The 20,728-nt window shown below is 39.6% G+C and overlaps 1 protein-coding gene across 11 annotated transcripts in view; it reads right to left on the bottom strand.

The window, feature by feature from the left end:
* The window catches only part of BEND5 (BEN domain containing 5), a 925,317-nt gene that overhangs the window by 363,609 nt on the left and 540,980 nt on the right, over nt 1-20,728 (bottom strand). Inside the window, exon 1 of one of the 11 annotated variants that reach the window (XM_072974491.1) lies at nt 1,186-1,491. The exons of 9 other annotated variants lie outside the window; for them this stretch is intronic. The gene's annotated coding sequence lies outside the window, so the exon portion shown is untranslated. Of the gene's footprint in view, nt 1-1,185; nt 1,492-20,728 lie in introns of those variants that run through there. One more of the 11 variants, XM_072974490.1, reaches the window with a different exon arrangement.

The raw sequence follows: 20,728 nt of genomic DNA, 5'->3' as shown, positions 1-20,728 counted from the left end.
CATTTAAATATCCGAGACATCATCTGGCTTCTTGTTTTTGACTTTTGCTTTTATTTGTCTTATCTTAGATCATTCACTTTCGACCACCTTTGCCACTCCACCCCATTCCCGTGCCAAGTAAATTACAGATTATAAATAAGGCTGCCTGGTTTTGAATCACAACTCTACTATTTAAGCAGTTCTTAAAACCTGGATAATTTTCCAACTTTTCTTAGCCTCCGTTCCTATATTCCCCAATGAGACTAATAACAGTAATCACATGACTGTTATATGCTTTAGTAAAAATAGCTGATTTATATTAACTACTAAATATCAGGTCCTGTTCTAAGCATTTTTGTGTGTATTAGCCCATTCATTCTTTAAACAATTATTATACTGTAGGTAGAATTTGTGTCTCTATTTTATAGATGAAGAAAGCAAAGCCCAGAAAGGTTAAGGATTTGGCTTTGGGTCACACAGCTACAAGCAAAAGATTCAGAATTTGGATCCAGGTAAAATAGAGAACAAATCTGACTCTATATTGGATCTGTTCCTTTAGTTTTAACCACTGTGCCCTGCTTTCTAGGCTTAGTCTTGCTAGCTCTGCACCTTCTGTGAAACAATGTGGCCTTTAGCCTGAAATATACAGGAGAGCCTATTCTCAGGGCTCTGACCTTTAAGGATGTTAGCACTTCTGCCCTTCTGTGGAGATGACAAGTTGCAAAATAGAGAATAACCTTTGTCTTGTTAGAAGTTTACAGGGACACCATGACCTGGCCCACATGGAGGGCTGCAAGAACAAAAAATGCCTGCAAGAAGTTTGCAACAACCAACCACACCCTGCCCCCACCCCCACCTTGTTTTTTTGTACAAAAGGAGCCTGTATTCTGACTGGAGCAGGATGGTTCTCCAAGGCATTAGTCTGCCATCCTCTCAGTCTGCCAGGTTTCCGAATAAAGTCGCTATTCCTTGCCCCAACACCTTGTCTCCCGATTTACTGGCCTGTCGTGTGGTAAGCAGAACGAGTCTGGACTCGGCAACACAGGCATTTTGACTGCAAAGCCTGCACTCCGAACCACAGGGAGTAATATCATCTCTGTAAAGTGCCTAACATTGTCAAAAACTATGTGTTACTGTCACCGGCAAAGCCCATTAACAATTCCCAGGAAACGAAAATAGAATCTGGGTAATAAAATAGAGTCTAACCTTTTTTTTTCTTTTCCTTCATACCTGGTCCAGTTTCACTCGCTCATAGGGGGCGCCTGCAGAAGCCTCACACCCAGTACTTCAGACCAGAGTTCCCAGTGCGACAGGGCTGCACCTAATATATCACATCAGCTCCGTCAGGCCGTGTTCAGGAGCGCTGTGCAGGGCACTGCGACTCAAGATGGCGGCGGCGTGGCAGCGGCGGCAGGTGGTGTGGAGATGTTGGACCCAGCGCTGCAATCGGTCCCGCGAGATTTCCTCCCCTTTCTGCCCCGTGCGCCAACCTCCCACCCCAGATCCCTGTAAAGCAGCCCCGCCCATGGCCTGTCAGGAGAGCGTATTCTCTAAAGCATGCACCCGTCCATTCTTTGATCAAAGAATAAAGCTTTCCTTTGCTTCTGAACCAAACTTGGTAACTTGGTCTCATTCTATCGGCTCTAACTACACTGGACAGGACTTGTTGGGGCCCGACTTGAAATGTTTGATAACATTATCTTTTCGGTGGCTTTGTCAATTTAAATAAATGGATGAGTGTCTGATTTTTTTTTTTAGCATATATTCTTTTATTTGACCATGCTATTTTGTGGAATGTTACTATCATACTGCTTTTTAATTCATTTCTTTCATTTTTTAAAACATTTTTATTGAGTTATAGTCATTTTACAATGTTGTGTCAAATTCCAGTGTAGAGCACAATTTTTCAGTTATACATGAACATACACTTACTCACTATCACATTTTTTTTCGCTGTGAGCAACCATAAGATATTGTACATATTTCCCTGTGCTATACAGTATAATCTTGTTTATCTAGTATACATTTTGAAATCCCAGTCTGTTCCTTCCCACCTCGCTTCCCCTTGGTAACCACAAGTTTGTATTCTATGTCTATGAGTCTGTTTCTGTTTTGTATTTATGTTTTGTTGGTTTTTTTTTTGTTTTTTTGTTTTTTTTTTTTAGATTCCACATATGAGCAATCTCATATGGTATTTTTCTTTCTCTTTCTGGCTTACTTCACTTAGAATGACATTCTCCAGGAGCATCCATGTTGCTGCAAATGGCGTTATGTTGTCAGTTTTTATGGCTGAATAGTATTCCATTGTATAAATATACCAAATCTTCTTTAGCCAGTCATCTGTTGATGGACATTTAGGCTGTTTCCATGTCTTGGCTATTGTAAATAGTGCTGCTATGAACATTGGGGTGCAGGTGTCTTTTTGAAGTAGGTTCCTTCTGGATTTATGCCCAGCAGTGAGATTCCTGGGTCATATGGTAAATCTATTCCTAGGCTTTTGAGGACTCTTCATACTGTTTGCCACAGTGGCTGCACCAAACTGCATTCCCACCAGCACTGTAGGAGGGTTCCCTTTTCTCCACAGCCTCTCCAGCATTTGTCATTTATGGACTTCTGGATGAGTGTCTGAGCAGATACGTGAACAAAGGTTCCTTGACAAAGGAAGCACATAAGTGAGAGAACCCGTCTCAGCTGTCTGGCCAGGATGGTGAGGAATTGGTAGCTGTGAGGTGGGATGGTGCTGTCGTCAGATATACCTGGCGTGGCACCACTGTTCTGAAACCATGACTAGAATACTGAGAAGTGCTCTGGAGCCCGTTCAGGAAGCATGATGGGGCCTGGGTGACCACACCAGGCTCCCTGTGTGGCCCGATGATTGGGCTTCAGAGGTAGCTTTTGTCATTCTTTTCCCTCATCCATCATCATTATAAGCAACCTAAAATTTTGATTACAAATTCACAACCTGGTGTCAGTGAGCAGCCAGGGAGCCAGAAAGGAGAGGACTGGGAATGGAGGAAGTCATAATTCATCAGCTTCAGCAAGCTCAGTGTGCTGATGCTCTGGAGCTGATAAAGGAACAGCAAAGGCAAGCGAGCAGCCTTAGTGAGGGAAAAGACGTAAAGGGAGAGCAGGAGGTGGGCTCTTCTGCCCACAGATATCTGCAGACATTAAACGACTTTCCCCAGGTCATATAGACAGAAGCAGAAAGGATTCAAACCAGAGCTTTGCAACTCCAGAGCCTGTGCTCCTCCTCCCATACATCACTGCCCTGTGACCACACAGGAGGGCGTTCTAAGATGTGTGTGCTCAATTTGATGCTACTGTTGCCAAGTCAGTTTGAGAAGCTGAACAGGTTAGCAAGTTACCACAAGATCTTATCCACTCCAAATCCCCTATACCCCAGGCCCCCTTTCCTACATTAGAAAACCCAGGCTCAGCAAGAGGCAGTACCCTAACCAAGGCCACACAGTAGCTAGCATTCAGGTTTCTGAATTTCCACAGCATCTCGTAAGAGAAGAAAAGTTGCTGCCCTCAGGTTTCCAATGAAAACTGTACTTTCAAGGCCAGCCGACAGCTTAAAGGTCATCTGCTAGGAGGATTCACGTGCTTGTTTACTTAAAGAAAGAGAAGAAACATAATTTGAGCCCACTGAGGAATGAAATGCTGACATACAAGTGAAATTAGGAAAAATGGCATGGTTGGAAAGAGTGGAGAGCCTGTAGACTTGAAGGAAGGATAGCGGTTTAGGCAGAGAAAAGGAGAGGCAGTGGTGGCAAAGCACCCTGGCCAGGTCTCGGGCTTGGAGGGAGAAGTCTTAGGTCTTGTAGGCCCCCCTGTGCACCTCCCTGAGTCTGTGTCCCAAACAGAGCTATTTTTCTACACTTTCAGAGAGCACTTGCTAACTGACTTAGAAAAGGCTTAAGAGACAATAAAACTATGAGGTTATAAAATTATGTGGGTCTGGCTTTGCTACTCATCAGCTGAGTGACCTTAGGTAAATCACCTCACTCTTCTGAACCTTAGTTTCTTCATATTATCAAATGAAAGTGATACCTACTTTGCAGGGTTATTGTAGGATTAAAGTAACATATGTAAAAGCATCTAGCATGGTTCCTGGAATATAGCAGATATTCAATAAACTTTATACCTATTACTATTGTTAATACTGTCATTATAACGATTATTATCTGTCCTCTGTGAAGTGAGGAGCATGTCACTTGGGGTGTTTATGTGGTAGTTTCTGAGATTTGGCTATTTTCTGTTAAAGGGATATGCTTTTATTTCAAGACAGCAGAAATTACGTATGTTTCTCTGAAGTGAATGCACTCAGCTCCCACTCAACGTCAAACCCACCTATAGTGAATATACTTCTGAGGGTGAGGTAGGAATCATTTCTTTGGAACCTGTCAGTAAGCCAGTACTGAAACTTCTGGTCCATGTTCTGTAAAGCCTTCTTATCCTGGTAAGTGGGGCCACTGTTTCTGGTCTCACACTTTGGAATGTCTTTTTGAAAACTGTTTGAGACCCTCTCCAGTGCCTGGGCTGGCTGTGCAGTACAAGCAAAATATCCTGAGCCCAGACTTGGTTCCTCTGGGTCCTAGTCACCAGCACTGCCTATCTCGAAATTTTCTAAGTCCTTCTCCAGTGCCTGAGATCAACCAGGAATAGTAGTGACAATTAGGCAGGGTGCTCCAGTTCCCCTTTCTCATCCTCAGGGTGCTCTCAAACCCTCTACCCACTGTTCCTCATGTGTAAAGACAGCTGGATATCTGAGGAACTCTAGGATTCATGTTTATGGGGTTGTACTATGGCCCATGGCTAGGTCCCAGTTCCAGGAGGATGGCTGGGAGACATCACTTTGTTATCTGGTGTGATGTTTCTTTTATGGGATTATGCAATATTGGACCACCAACATGATGCTAACATGATGATTTTGGGAGACTCATACTCATGTTGAATATAGGACAAATCCAAGGCTCTTGGTTACTGATGGGTTCACCACTGTCCGCTGGGCTTGAGTCATGTATGTGGGCCCAGGCATTGGGCACCTGTCTTTGTTCCAACCATGGTGGTATTGCTGGAGTTACAGCAACTGAAGATAGCAGGGGTAGCAGTTGGCATCCTTTACCCTCTGTCCCCTCCTGGACAGCACTGTCAGGCTGTTCTCTAGAAGTGGCTGCGCCTATGTCATGCCTATCTCATGCCTATCTCCTCTGAAATCTTTTGAAGTGGTTGCTCTGAATTTCCAACAAGTCCATCTGATTGTCGTCAATTAATGTGTGAATGTTGTGCTCTCCTAGGTCTGTCTTAAGGTGTGCATATGAGCACAAAATTTCCTAATATGAACAGGACTGTTCTTCTTTCTTAACATGGGGTCTCATGCCTATTCCTCCTACTGATGGCGGTGTGTAGAAGGCACTTAACATTGTGCAGTCAACATCAGAAGAGAACACATTCCAGAGATGCAGTGATTATGGCCTAAAGCTAAAGAGATTAGAAAAGATATAGTTGGAACATATGTTGATCTATGTTTATGCTGGATGGTACATTTAACATGACCAGAACATGAATCATCATTCATATTTTCCTGCACACTTGAGATGAGTTCTGCATTTGTGTTCATCATCAACAAAGCATCATCAAAACCTTTGAGAGAGTCATTAGAAACCACTATCTGTGGGAGACACTAACAAAGACTCTTTTCTTGACAAACTCCATGCAGGTTCCTTTGAATTCTCTTCTATTCTAGGCCCTGACTTTTGGGCTTCTGTGTTCATCTCTGCACTATACAATTTTAGCCAGAATCTTGCCAAGCCAGTTTAGCCAGAATGTTCCATGCATAATATCTGATCAGATTCTTCACCCTCCATCATCCCCCAAGTAATGTCTAATCACCCTCGCCTGTCTTCAGTAAGAACCCTGTTTAGTGGGCTTAGCCAGAATCCCTACTTTCCCCTGATGTTTCCCTTTAGTAATTTGTAATTTTCTATCCACTGACCACCACTTTCCCTTGCTCCTTGGTTATAAATTCTCACTTTTTCTTATTGTTTTCTTTATTGTTATTGTTCCCTACAACAAAACCCCACTGTAACCCCTCGGAATAAAATCTGCTTTACTGCTCTTTAACAAGCATCACAAATAATTTTTTTCTTTAACACCACCACGAATGATGAAGCACCATGAGTAATGGTGTAACCAGCATTAAATAAATGTACTAGGAAACTGCAGAGGCAAGACAATCTATATTGCTTTGATACAAACATGTTCCAAAGAGCCACGCATCATGAGTCATGTCAGTGTTGCTACCTTTTTCCCAGATGGGATATATGAAATAAACCAGGAGCCCTGCATCTGGAAATAAAGAGCATGAAGAGATGGTGTCTGGACATGTCACATGCACTGACTGAACAATGGACAAACATGTCTCTTCTCTATCCATTGCTCTAAATCTTCATCTAAATTCATGGTCTTCACATGGGTCCATGAATTTTATAATTTTTAATCAAATTGTTTCTATAGACAGGGTGTCCACCAAAAATATTTACCTGGGGCCTTTCGCACCCTAGGGGTGGTCTTGGGCAGGCTGATATAAAACATGTCCAGCTTGTGGCTTAACCATAGAGTTTTGTCACCAGAGAGGTGATTAAGGAAAACGTCTGAGGGCTGTTTGGAGCACTGGCATCCCTCCATTACAGCTGCAGCTGAAGGGTCACTACAGGTCTCAAAGGCATAGATATATCATAATCAGTAATTGAAAGTGAAGCTTCAAAGCAATATTTCACACGCTGGATATGTATTCACAATAAAATATTAAGCATATATATTCATATATTCTAAGCTCTACTATTTAAAGGGAAATGCATAGAAAGAAGAGTAAAGGGATACAGGATAAAATTTTAAGAGTTGCCTTTAAGAGGGGAAATCAGAGGTTTTTCTTGAATCATGTGTACTTTTCAGTACTTTCTAAATTTGTTACAATAAGCATGTGCTATTTTCACCGTGATCTTTCAGCTCACTGAACTTCTTTCAAAACCCATCTCTTACTTCTCTGCACATGATGTTCCCTCTTTCCTGTACATTCACCTTCCTTTGGCTAAATCCTACAGCTCTTTGAGATTCCCTCAGGAACACCACTTCCTCCAGACACCCTCCTCTGACCCTCCAGGCTATCTTAAATGCTTTTCTGATGAGCTCCCCCCTTACCCTATAGATTCTTAATTACACTACTTGTAACTGAAAGTTTGATTGCTTTTTTCCATGTCAGTCCTGCATTCCAGCAACACTTAGCACTGTGAGTGGCAAATACAGATTCTCAGAAATATTTGTTAAATGAACAGTTGAATGAAAAAAAAACTCCCTTTAAAAAATATATATACACATGAACAAAGCCTAGGAGGACCAGGGAAATTTTTGTCCTTATTGTTGTTATTTACTTTAAGTTTCCCACTGACAATTAAAAAAAAATTGTTAATGGAGTGCTTCAGTAAATAAATAAATAATCTGTGGAACAGATTCCTGTCCTCTGATGGGGACAGAAAAAAGCAGAGTGATAGTTCTTTAAGGCAGTGCTGGGCAAATAATTTTTTAAGAACATTAATTTCACAAGATACTCTGGGAAGGAAGCAGGGAGAGAGTCTATAGTCAAACAATTTCAGGAACGTTCTATGTGCCGGCCCCCTCTGCAGATTTAAAATGTGCATATTCCAATCTTATAAAAAAAAACAGTCCTGCTGTAAAGAATCTGGCTAATTTATTTTTAATCCAGGCTTCTCAAATTTATTTAAATATGAATCCTCCCTTTATGTAACACCTATTAACATCTGTTTCTCAGAACACTTTGGGAAATGCTGGGTTTAGGAGATAAGGCTTCCTGAGGAAGGAATTTTTTGGCTCATGGTGAAGGTAAGAAGTAGGAAAAATACAGGAGAGAAAGAGACAATAAGATTAAAAAATACTAATAAAGTGTAACATTTATTGAACACTTACTATGTGGCAGATTACACCTAGTATTTTATATATATATATATTAGTTTAACATTTATAATGCATGTAAGAAATAGGTACTATTATTCCCACTTAATAAAAAGGGTTAAAGTTCAAAGAGGTTAAAGATGCTGTGGACAGCACCCTGTCTGTCTGGGTTACTTCAGACTCTCCCTCTTAACCATTATGCTACCTGAATGACTCTGAATGACATAAACCCTCCTTCTCTTCGTGGAGTAGGTGATGAAATGGAAACACAGCCTTCCTTTATTTCTCTTCTCTTCTCTCCTCATCTTTCCCCTTCTCTTTTCTTCTTTCTCTCTTCCTTTCCTTCCTCAAATATCTTCTGTGTTAGTTACCATCCTGGGTGGACCTGGAGTTTCAGATGAATAAGAGCAAATTCCTCTTCTGGAAGGGCCTCCAGTCAAGCCCACTAAGTTGATCAGTTTCCAGGCTCCGGGACAGATTAACCAGAGAATGGGAAGGAAGACAGTCCCATGGATTGCATCAAGAGCATCAGAAAGATTGCTTAGGTTAGGATGGAAGCCCCACCTAGAGCTGTTTCCCACACATTTCTAAGGCTGGGTCCTTAGAAGAAGAGGTATTTGGCAAGCATGGTAGGAGGGGATTGAAAGTTTCATGTACAAATCACCAAATTAATGCTGTTTTTGATAACTGTATTTATTAACGAGACTTGGGGTAAGCACACCTGTCCCCTATTTCAAACATTCCCTGGAGATCTAGCAGATGAGCAATATGCTGATCTGGCCACATGCCAAGAATCTATCTAGGGAAAGTAGTATAAAATTTCACTCACATGGAGGTTACAAAATAAATATAATTCAGGGCAGAAAGAAACTTGATCCTTACCTACAAACTTAAAAAAAAAGTCCTTGTACCTCTCTAGGTCACAGTGTCAATCATGCTGCTCTGTCTGTATCCCAGTTGGGATGTGGAGGTCCACTGAAAACTAGGAATTTTCCTTCTTTTCTGTCCCCATCCCCAGCCTGTGGCACAGGACCCCATGTATTATAGAAGCTCAATGAATGCTTGAAGTAGGACAGGTGAAAAGCAGGAGATGGGGAAGAAGGGGTGGAGGAGACTTGGATGAGACAATGGAGTCAGAGAATATTATGGGAAGTTTGGAGTTTCAACCCCTGGATCCTCTGGTACAAGGTTCAGCTTTAAGAAGAAAACCATCACTTCTTCACAGCTGCCTCACAGCGCCCTCATCAACAAAGCCTCTTGGGCTAACTTAGGGAAGCATTTCTAATCTCTCCTGCGGATAAGGAGTCTCAGGCCTGCCATCCTCCTTGTTGGAGACTGTCACTGAGGGAGGAGAGGTGAAGGTAAGGCTCTACTTGATATTCAACTACTGCTGCATAAAGAATGATGCACATGAAAAATTGATCACAACACTGCACCCAGGCAAATATTATTAATAATGCAGTATTTAAACACATAATATATCCCTCTTAATGATGAAAAGAAACCCAAGGTCACAGCAAATAAAAGTCATTTCAATGAGACCAAAAGGAAGAGAGACAATTTCTCCATGTGGATCGCTCCACAATAGCTTCCTTTATACCAACATCTAGGAGAGTGAGTAGCCTTTTTATTAAGAGAGGGAACAGAGCCCTTCTCAATAAGAGTATTTCAAACCACTTGGCAGTTTCAGAAAACAGCAGAACCCAGGGGTACTAACCCTCCTTTTCTCAATCTCCTTATCAGTAAAATGGTGATAATAATACCTAAACAAAAAGGCTGCTATAAGAATTAGATGACTTATGTAAGATATCAAATTAAGTACACAATAATATCTCTATAAGTATTAGTTCTCTTTTAATCTATCTGATTTAAACTGAATTACATAGAGAGCAACTGAATTTTCAAAGGCTCAGCTCAGGATACACACCCGCACCCCCAACCTATTCCAAAACAAAATGAAACTCTTCATACGTACTTGCAGCATATGTCTGTCCTGAGCACAGTCTTCCTCTGGATTATTAACCTCACTCACGTCTGACAGCAATCAAAGCCTCAGGCTTCTACAGTGATACTATAACACCAACAAGTAGGTAAGAAGCAGCAGTGGAAAAAACACTGGGCTAGGAGCTGGGTTTTGGTCCCATATCTATTAGTAACTCAATCCCTCATTTTGGGGCTTGGTTTCCCATCTTCTCATCTTCAAAAGAAGGAGGTTTCTAGATGCTCTCCCAGTCACCCAACTGTAACTCCGCACATTTGCAATCATGCGATAAGGCATATTACTAAAAGCATGGGATTTGGAGTCTTCTGACAGATGTACATTTAAACGCAGCTCCTCCACATACCTATAGTAAGGCCTTGGTCAAGGTACTTAACCCCTCTAAGCCCCAGATTCCTGAGTGATAAAATGAGACAATAACAGTTCCTACCTCAGAGATTTATTTTGAGCACTAAGTAATCCAAGATAACATTGCTTGTAAGGGGAAGATGTGGAAAGCGAGCCTAGCTCTGTTTAATTTCAAAGATCATGCTCCTTCCACTGCAATAGTGGTGAATACCAATGTAAACAGATGTCTACAAAGCCAGGCAGAGTACCATAGAAGCACAAGGCATTCTGTTGTTGACTGACATAGGCAGGAGGGATTAATGCTATCTACGGGTGAAAGCAGCAAGTTGTTTCATCAAGAAAAGAACTCTGGAGGCAGAAGTCAAAGATTCAAAACACTTGACCTCTTCACACCTCAGTCTCTTCTGTAAAATACATACAGTAACAGTACCTGCTTTATAGAGTAAGAGTGTAGATAAGGTAATGCATATAAGCACTTAGCATAGTGCCCAGGACATAATAAAAGCTCAATAAATGATAGCTATTGCTATTATTACAGTAGGTTCTTTTAATGACATAAATTAAATAGTATTAATAAATGATCATAACATTTTATAATGACTCAAACAGCCCACAAGATGCTGCCATCCCTAAAAGAATGAGAAGGCCAGAAGAGCATTTTTCCATTGGCTTTCCAGCTTCTTTATCACAAAAGAAAAAGTCTGCAAATCACGTGCTTTGGCCTTCAACCAGGCTGTATTCTCTGAGGTATTATTTACATTTCAGATTTATTATTGTCTTCTACGGTGCTGACATGAAATAACCTTCCATTCTCTTCCATGTTAAAAGAGTACAGTGTTTCTTGGCTCAATAAATAATTCAGGGCTATATTAATATTTTAAGAAGAATAAGCAATATATTTTGGACCCTAGAAAAACCAAAGGACTGAAATTAGTTATTTGCAGCTGAAAATTTAATTGAACCAACATATTGATTGTTTTTTCTTCCAGGTTTTATTGCCCACACAATGAAGAGGAGCGCCTGCTTCCTTTCTAAATGCTGCATACTTAATTATATCTGCTGGATTTTGTTTTCATAAAAACTCAAAAGCATCCAACCACGAACTTAAATGCTTTTATCTGTCTGATGCTAAACATAGAACCCCTCCTCCTTCCTTACAAGTGCAACAGTGCATTCTTGTTCACATACATTTTTTTAAGGATGATGGATGCCATGTTCCCATAAAAATCAGATTTCTGAGTTAGCACTTATAACCTGGCTAACAAAGAAGAAAAGAACTATAGTTTATTTTCTACTATGTCTCAGATTTTATGTATGAATGATCTTATCTAATCCTAAAAACAACCCTCCAGTGTAGATAATATCTTTTCCTCTTCCAGAAGAAAAAATAGAGGTTCAAAAAGATTAAGTAACCTGTCAAGATCACTCAAAAAGTGCATCTAACCCTAAACCCTATGTTCTTTCCTCTACACCAGGCTTCTTCATTGTACTAATAATGATAAAATAGCTAAGAAATATTGAACATTTACAACATAATAGGTACTGTTTTAAGTTGTTTATATAAACTAATTATTCCAACAATCCTTTGAGATAGGAGCTATTTTTACCCTATTCTACAGTTCATAAAAATAAAGCTTTGAGAATTGAAATTGAGCTTCCCCAAGTTTTCCTGATATTAAGTAGAAGAGCCAGAATTTGAAGTCACAGTCTGACTTCCAGGGTCCAGTCTCTTAAACACTACACACATCATACTCCCAGATACCAAAATGTAGGAAACTAGGGAAGTGAGCCTTCATCACAGGTGAGTGACATAAGACCCAGGGGGTCATCTCAGCTCCACATGGGGACATTAATCAGATTTCTAATAAAGATAAGTTACTATGACAAAGAACTCATAGATGGCGGTGTTAACAACGTCCATTTCTGGATATGGTCTGGGATCTTCGCTGCAAGCATGATCTCCCTCGCCGATCTACCAAACTTGGCCTGACTAGCAAAGGGGGAGTTAGACAGGCACCTCTTTCCTACTTTCTGGTTGTACCCTAATTTTTCTCAAATGGTACTCACACAGGGTACTGCCTCTGCCATCTGCAATGACAGTTCCAGGAGGAAAGAAAATATGCCCAGAGTCAGAAAATATGCCCAAGTCAGAGTAAGCTACTCTTCATTTGACAAGGTAGATCAATTTCCAACATGGTAACTGGGCTAAATTTAAAAGAAATATTGGAAATAAATCTTATTTTTGTTAGAAATCAGTCTTTTGACTCTAGCCTGGCCATGGGCTTCTAGACTGTATATTTCCTTTTACTCAACCCATCTGGTGAATAGTCTCCTACCCTGACATTTGGGCTTATCATGACCACAATCATACCTAGAGTAAACAATAGACAAGAAATGCTGACCCCAGATACTAATACAAGAGTTAAGCCAAAGTTTTCAGAAGGGGCAATTGAATGTAAGTGACAATTTTCCTTAGACTTGAGTAACAAAACAGTGTATTAGCTATATATTGCTGTGTGACAAATTATTTTAAAACATAGTAGCTTACAACAGCAAACATTTATTATCTCACATTTTCTAAGAGTCGGGAATTTGGGAATGGCTTAGCAGGATTGCTTTAGTTAAGAGTCTCTCGTAAGGTTTCTGTCAAGCTCTCAGCCAAGGTTGCAGTCATCTGAAAACCTGGCTGGTGCTGGAAGATCCACTTCCAAAGCTCATTTGCATGGCTACTGACTGAAGGCTTCAATTCCTCACCACATGGCACATGGGCCTCTCCATAATAGCTTTCATGACATGGCAGCTGACTTCATCCAGAGCAAAAAATCCAATGGAGAGGGGGAGAGAGAGAGAGTGAAAGAGAGCGAGCAAGATAGAACCTGCAGTATCTCTTATAACCTTATCTCAAAAGTGATATCATCACAAATGCCATACTTTATTCATCACACATTCTAGCTCTGGTGCAGTGTGGGAGGGGGCTACACAAGAGTGTAGGTTGAGGATCATTAGAAGCCATTTTGAAGTCTGGTTACCACTAAAAAGCGAACAATACAATATAATCACTAGAAGGTAATTGAAAGGTATTTCTCAGCCTTCACCCTAAGATCCTTTGGAACACAGAAACAAATAAAAGAATTAGATTTAATTTAAGTTACTTGGTTGTTGAATGAATTTAGTTCAAGTCAGGACTAACTACACTTAAGATTTTCAAAGAATTCCTTAGGTTTGGAAGACCAGCCCCTCAGGGTCCTACAGATGAGGCCACCAGAGATAATGGAGCCCCAATGATTACAATGGGCCAGATTCAGTATACTTAGTACTTAGAGAATAATATGTTTCCTTCTCAGTTACACCAGCATTTGTTGAGTACCCACTATATGCATGGGACTTGGCATACATTATTTTTCCACTTATCAGTAGGGCTTTTAGGTCATGGTTTGTAGATGAGAAAATTGAGGCTCAGAGAAATAAAGTGGCTTTCCCAGAAAATTTGTGGCAGAGCAAAGTTTTAAACCCAAATCTAAACACTCCAAGGAGAGGCGTCTTTAAACAAATGTTTTTAGATAATTCCATGGTGTCTCCATTGAAATAAGGTGAAAATATAATTTTTTGGCTCATATGTGATGATAAATTGCAGCTCCTCTTTGCTTCAAATTATTCTCTTTGATCAACATTATATAATGAGGCATGAAGACAAAGAAATGAGACTTTTAAAGTTACAGCATACTCACATGGGTTGTTTCATGTCCTTTCTCTATCCTAGCCTATCTCAGCTATTCACAATAAACATACAGACATTTGCAGACTGTGTTTCCCCTCTGCAGAACTACAAGAAGCATCCTGGTTCTACAGCATTAAAATTGATTTGGATGTTAACTACTTGAAGTCTGAAGCAGGATATGAATCAGTTTTGATAAGGTATGCTACGCCCTCTCTCTCCTGTGGCACCTTATATTCCACAGAGAAATCATCTGCATATTGGCCATTTTTAGCCAGAGTCTCTTAGACTGGCATCTTTGTTTTCTGACCACCCACATCAGAAACTGGCACCCTCTGTAAGAGCCACCTTGTACCTCTTTTTCACATTGCTCTTCCTAGCCTCTTTACCAGTTAATTTTATCATTAAATCACTTTTTTTCAACTCTTGCCACCAACCTGATCCAAGCCACTATCATCCCTCTCCTGAACTACTAAATGATCTTTTTTGCTTCTTGTCATGAAGTCTCTGATCTATTATCCACCTAGCAACCAAAATTCTCTTTTTCAAGAGAAATGTATTCATGTTAATCCCTTGCTTAAAAACCTCTAATGGCTTTCTATTATATTGAGAACAAAATCCAAACTCCTTTTCATGGTCTTCAAGGCTCTGTATAATCTGGATTCTGCCCACCCTCCAGGCTAATCTCCTGCCACTTTTTATTTTTCTTGCATGTTGTTCTCTGGTCTATAGTTATACTGGTTTATTTCAATTACTCAAATAGTCTGTTACTCAACTGCCTGACTCTCCTCATGACAGGCTTCTTCTCATCTTTCAGGCCTCAGATAAAATCTCCTATTCCTCAGAAAGGCATTCTTAGTCCCCTTTATTTAAAGTAGTTCTCCTATTTCCCTCCACCTTAGCATCTTGTTTATTTCCCTCCTAGCTCTTATACTGCTCTCTATTCATTCATTTATAGAGGCACAGAACAGTGGTAATAAATATAGATTCTGAAGTCAGAGTTCCTAGATTTAATTCCTAATTCCGCTTAACTGTGGCCCTAGACAGTGACTTACTTCTCTATGGCTGAATTTTCTCATCAGTCCTAGTACCTATTTTACGGGGCCATCATGATGATTAGATATAAAATGCTTAGAACAATGTCTAGCATATAGTAAACATTCAACAATTGTTATCTAGTATCTATTTTAATTCCAACCATGATGCACATTCCATGAGAGCAGGGGCAGTTGCTGGTCTTGTTCACCATCATGTCCTTAGTGTCTGGTGCATTGTAGGCATTCAGTGGATCCGTATTGAGTGTAGTTTGAAGTCTGTCCCTATAGTATCACCAAGAGATAATGGGTCTTACAACGAGATTTACTTGAATTCAAATCCTGTTTCTTCCATGCTCTATGCTGAGTTTTATTATTAATTGTTCTCTCCTTATCATAACTGCCACCTGTAGAGGCCCCTACACTAGGCCTCTTATTGGCAGTGAACTTCCACAAAATTTGTCTTTTTTTGTTCTCATATGGCAATAACACATTTATGAGCATCGAGGGGTTCTAGGTCAGACTGTCTAAACTGTTAATCTGATTCACCGCTGACTAATCTGGCAAGATACTTAGTCTCTCTTGTGCTTCTGAGGTTTCCTTGATTTTAAACAAAGGTCAAAATAGTACTTACTTCATAAGATCATTATGGTAATTCAGGAAATTAATATATGATAAGTTCATAGAAGAGTTCCTGATATGTAATAAACTCAATATGTTTTAGTTTCTTGATATGCAAAATGTGGTTCATAAACTAGTAGCATTGGCATCACCTTGGATCTTGTTGGAAATGTAGCATCTTGGGCCTTACCACCAAACCACTGAATCAGAAGCTGCATTTTAATAAGATCTTCAGGTAATCTATATGTGGATTAAAGGTTAAAAATGCTGATTTAATTGATATCATCATCACGGCTACCACCACCTCCTGACTTTCTGATCTCTGTCCCTTAAATCTCATACCCGTACATTTTCTCTATACCCAGCCCTGCCTGGCCCTTTATGACTGGTAGTTCCTTTGGCTGGTCTATTTGGCTTTTTGATTCCTAATCTTACCCAACATTCTATCTCTCAGTTTTCCCTTTCAGTTCCCCACACAGCAGTATATCCACAGGGAAGTGAAATACTATACTGCTTCAGCTACAGCTTCTAAAATATTGCTCCTGGCTTGGAGTTTAGCAGTCCCTCCCAGGATCCTGCCTCTTGGGAAAGAGCCATCTGAAAACTACTAACTGTGTGGCCTTGAGAAAATTTCAATTTTCTGCCCCTCTGAGCCTCATTTTCCTATCTGCAAAATGAAGATAAAATTACTCAGCTAGTCAACAAGTACAGTCTTACTAACTGTTTGATCTTGAGTAGTTATTTAACATACTTGAGTCTCATTTTTTTCCACTGGAGTAACAGAGATAATGGTAACTTTCTCAGAGGATTATGGAAATTGAGATACTATATGTTAAACACTTAGGATTATGGTCAATACATTGTATGCAACCAATAAACACTGGTTACTATTTAATGACTATCATAACATACTACAATGACGAGAATTATTTTTATGACATACCTCACTTTTTCATTATGTCTCTGAAAATTACTCTTTCCAGCATTTGACATTCCCTCCTAAACATCTGCAGAATATTTCTGGAGATACTTTAAAAGGAATATCACATATTGCATGTATAAATTCCAGAGTATATACGAGTCACATGACATTATAGTCATTCTTAGCAAACGTTTGATATATGAATCAATGAACAAATGAATGAATGAATACTTTGTATTTGCAAAGAATCAAGGGTGACATTTACTTGTTCTTGCTTGTGAGAACAAAAATAAACCCTTCAACTTAGCATTCATATTTTTGTTCAGGTGAGCTTCCTTCAAGTTGCTCTTTCACAAATGCCCAAACAGGTCTACCATTCCAGCCAAACCAATATAATAAACTTATCCTTTGAACTGTGTATAGTAGACAGAATTTGGGCTTTGAAATGTTTGACATGAATTTAAATCATGACTCCTTCATTGTGAGATCTAATGCAGGTCCCCTAACCAGTCTGAATTTTTGTTTTCTCTTCTGTAAACTAGAAATAATTCATTCTCAATACTGTTGCAAGATTTCAGTACGATGATATGTATAAAAATTAATAGCACAGCAACTGACACATAATAAGCAATAACTATGAGTTTCTTTGTTCTTTTGCTTGATATACCCTTTTCAAAAGCAATTCAGTAATACAGATCAATTCTCACAATTTTCCTTCTTTTTAGGAAGTCTGTTTCTAGAAATTTTCCTCAGGAGATAACCCAAATAAAGACAAATATTTATGCATAGTTATATTTTATCATGTCTGCATTTTTAATGTAGCCCTTCAGCAACTGGTAAAATTAAGCCTCTCATAGGAAGCATCCATTCAGGGCAATTCTCTGACCTATTACAGTGTGCACCTCATCATCCTGCTAGCTTCTTGACAAAGCATTCATTCACACATTCTTTCATTTATTCATTCAACAAATATTTATTTGAACAATAATTTTGTCCAAGGCAGAGTGAAAGAAAATAAAGAGATGAACAAAACACTCTCCTCTCTCATTAAGATTATAATATGGTAAAAACCCACTTTATTGAGCCATGATTCACCTCTGATTTTGACAAACTCTTACTCATTCCTTGGTCACAGTTCAGATGTTGCCTAAACTATGATAGACTCTCTGAATTATCTGGTAATCAAAATTCTTGGTTTTTCCCCCTTTGCTTCCATAGGATTCTGTTCATATCTATTTTTAGAACTAGCACATTATATTTTTTTGTGTGTAGGTTTACAAATATCTTGTCTCCTTCACTCAGCTGTGAGTCCTTCAATTGCAATGACTTTCCAACCTTGTTCAGCTTGTAAAGGGCCTGGCAAAAGAGCAAGTATTCATGTTCAATAAATGTCTATTGAGTAAAGGAGTGAATGAATGAATGAAAATCACACATAACTGTGATTTAATTCAAAATGTAGAATGTTTGCTAAAAGACGAATAAAGCCTTGAAGGAGGCTAAAGAAGGAAGAGCCCATTAGTTTGGGAGATTAGGAAAGGTTTAATGGAGAGGGTAGCATTTGATAATGACCTTAAAAGATAAGAAGTATTTAAATAAAAAGGGAATAATAGGACACTCTGGGTCTATAGGTCAGCCTGAGCAAAAACACAGAGCTGGTAAATTGGGGTATTTATGGTTTATGTATGTTTGGAAAACTGGTATACAGTCCAATTTGTGGAGATGAGGAAATAAGACTGTGAAGATAGGTTAGAATCATATTTTATAGGACCCTGAAAGCTGGAGGGAAGGATTTGTACTAAATTTTATAGGTTGTGTGACTGTGAGGGTGCCAAAGGATATATTTTAGGAGGATAAAGTTACTCAAGAAAATAGTTCTAGGAACATATCGATTGCACATAGATGTGGGAGTAGTGTGGGAGTGAGAATGCAAGCATGCCAGTGGAGAGACCAATTAGGAGTCTAGAGGAAGGGAATTTAGGTTAGAATAGTGGGATAAGAGCCCCAGGCACTTACAGGAAAAACACCAGCTCAGTTGCCTCAGCTATGGGACACCAGGTGTTATATGGCAACATACCTCCCCAGTGTGCTCAGAGGCAACTCATTAAAGCCTTTATCACCCAATGGCCCAAGATCAGGATTTTTATGTTTATGCAATAAAAAGTGAATCAGGTCCAGACTCTGCTTTCAGAGAGCTTTTTAGCCCAAGGAGGAGACAAAGAGGCACACAAGCAACCATGATCTTTGACAAACTATAAGTGACAAAGGTGTAGTAGCCAAAGTGCTAAGAGAGGTCAAAGGTCCAGAGCACTGGTTCTGATGGCATGATTTGTAATCTCATCTTTCTAGGACTGCTTTGCTCTTTATTCATGTCCAAGCCTGCTACTTAGTAAAGGTATAACTTCCGGAATGTCACCTAACATTCCTGGAATTCATTTTGTCACCTGTTGTCTACTGATAGGCCCACCAAAATTATGTCTGCTTACTTAAATTTTGGTTAAATATCACCTACCTTTTATCTTCAGTCACTGTGCCCCATTGACCTGTGGGACAGTTCACAGTTTTCAACTTCCCCTTGCACAGTTGATTACTTAACTGAATGTGATCAGGGGATTCTATACATTTTGAGCAACTAAGATCTTCTCAGCACATGAAGCTTTCTCAGCTCCCCACTGTGTGGTATCTAGTGCCTTCTCAGGACTCTTTACTACTCTTGCCTTTCCATAACAATCAGTAGTACAATACTTCAAAATAGCTCCTAAGTGGAACAATGTATAATGTATACTCCTGAAATGTTCCAGTCAGCATCATATACATTAGGTTGATTGTAACCAGAAAGGTGAACACAGTTCAGTGAGCGTCACATCAGTGAGGAAGGTAGATGGTACTTTAAAAATTTAGGCAGAGGAAAGAATTTCTGGAGGACAGAAGAGCAAAGGTATGAAGGAAGAAATTGACATGGCACATGGATAGGACAGTAAAGAGAACTTCTAGATTCAGAAAGAAGGTTGTGTTGGAAGTATCAAAAAGGAGAGTAGGTGGAGAGAATCATCCACCCAATGAGAAAGTGCAGGGAGACAAATCTGACTTTTCCTTAGGGAAGACTTTTCCCTGGAAGGTGATGAGTGACTATAGTTAGAAGAAAAATAGTGGAGACCGAATGTCAACTCTGGAGAGTTGTTGTAGAGGATATTCCTACCTCAAATAGGGAACTGCCATTAAATCATGAACTCCAAACTTGAAAGAGAATGTAATGAATAGCATGGTCTAGATAATGTGATAAGGAGATAGAGGGTAAATGGTATGAGGAGAAACAAACAGGAAAGGGAAAAGGGGAAGGAGAGAGGGAGGGAAGGAGAGAAGAAAGGAGAGAAGGAAGAGGAGGAGCAAGAAAGGGATAGTGGAAAGAAGGAAGAAAGGAAGGAAGAAAAAGGCAGGAGAGGAACAAAAGAACAGAGGGAGATTAAAAAGGGGAGAGAAAGGGAAGGAGGAAAGAGATACATGGTTGAGTCATGTCCAATATTGGTTCACTGAGCATGGATCCTCTCAACTCATCACTGTTAATAATAGGAAACTCTTGGGGTCTATCCACTTGAGAATTTCTGATTATGTAACCAACCATGGGTAGTCTATGAATGCTTTTAGTCATAAGAAATAAAGAAGGCGGGCCCAGCATTGAGTTCTAGACCCTTTCAAAAAGAGAAACAATAGCTAGCTAACAAGGCATCCTAATTGACTGCATCTTGTGAACTTTAAAAGTGTCAGAGCAATTTAGCCTTTAAAGAACTGCATAAAATATTTTATCACATCCCTGCCTTGGTAACTTTAATAAACTGTGGTGCCTTCAGGGACCCAGATCCATATAAATTAACTGACTTCAACTTGGAGCATCAGGGTCTTTGTCTTTTGTCAGCTTAATTATGTGTTTAATTTTATTTTTAACATTTTAAAAAATGAGCCACACTAAGAGCAGTCTCAATTGTTTAATTAAACAAATGAATATTATCATATCTGGCATGATCAAAACTCTAATTGTCATGTTAATGTTTTATAGGAAGCCAAGAGCTCCAAGGTGGTACTTAGACAAGCCAGGTACTCAAAAGTCTATCTGCTTACCTTTCCAGAGTAATTTATGACCTAAC

This window comes from Vicugna pacos, chromosome 13 (genome assembly GCF_048564905.1).
Source record: "Vicugna pacos chromosome 13, VicPac4, whole genome shotgun sequence".
NCBI lineage: Eukaryota > Metazoa > Chordata > Mammalia > Artiodactyla > Camelidae > Vicugna > Vicugna pacos.
The sequence above is the reverse complement of the archived record's forward strand: the minus strand, read 5'-3'. Positions and strand labels throughout refer to the sequence as shown.